This window comes from Penaeus monodon, chromosome 20 (assembly GCF_015228065.2).
Source record: "Penaeus monodon isolate SGIC_2016 chromosome 20, NSTDA_Pmon_1, whole genome shotgun sequence".
Classification (NCBI taxonomy): Eukaryota; Metazoa; Arthropoda; class Malacostraca; order Decapoda; family Penaeidae; genus Penaeus; species Penaeus monodon.
In genome coordinates this window covers 8,588,907-8,589,118 of record NC_051405.1, presented here as the reverse complement: position 1 = coordinate 8,589,118, position 212 = coordinate 8,588,907, and positions in this window count along the sequence as shown.

Sequence of the window (212 nt, the reverse complement as noted above, 5' to 3'; positions counted from 1 at the left end):
AGCACCGATTCAGACACCCAATGCGTAATTCGCTTTTTTCACAAATCACATTTACTCTCTGTGGCAGGCTTTGTAGACGAGTAAATTTTTGGCGTATTGTTTGTGCATTGTCGGTTATTCGATGAAACGAGAGATTTCAACGTTGCGCCGAGTGGATTTCCTTTTAATCTCGACTTTGGAAGAAGCGTCAAGTACTTTAATCCCCTGACATC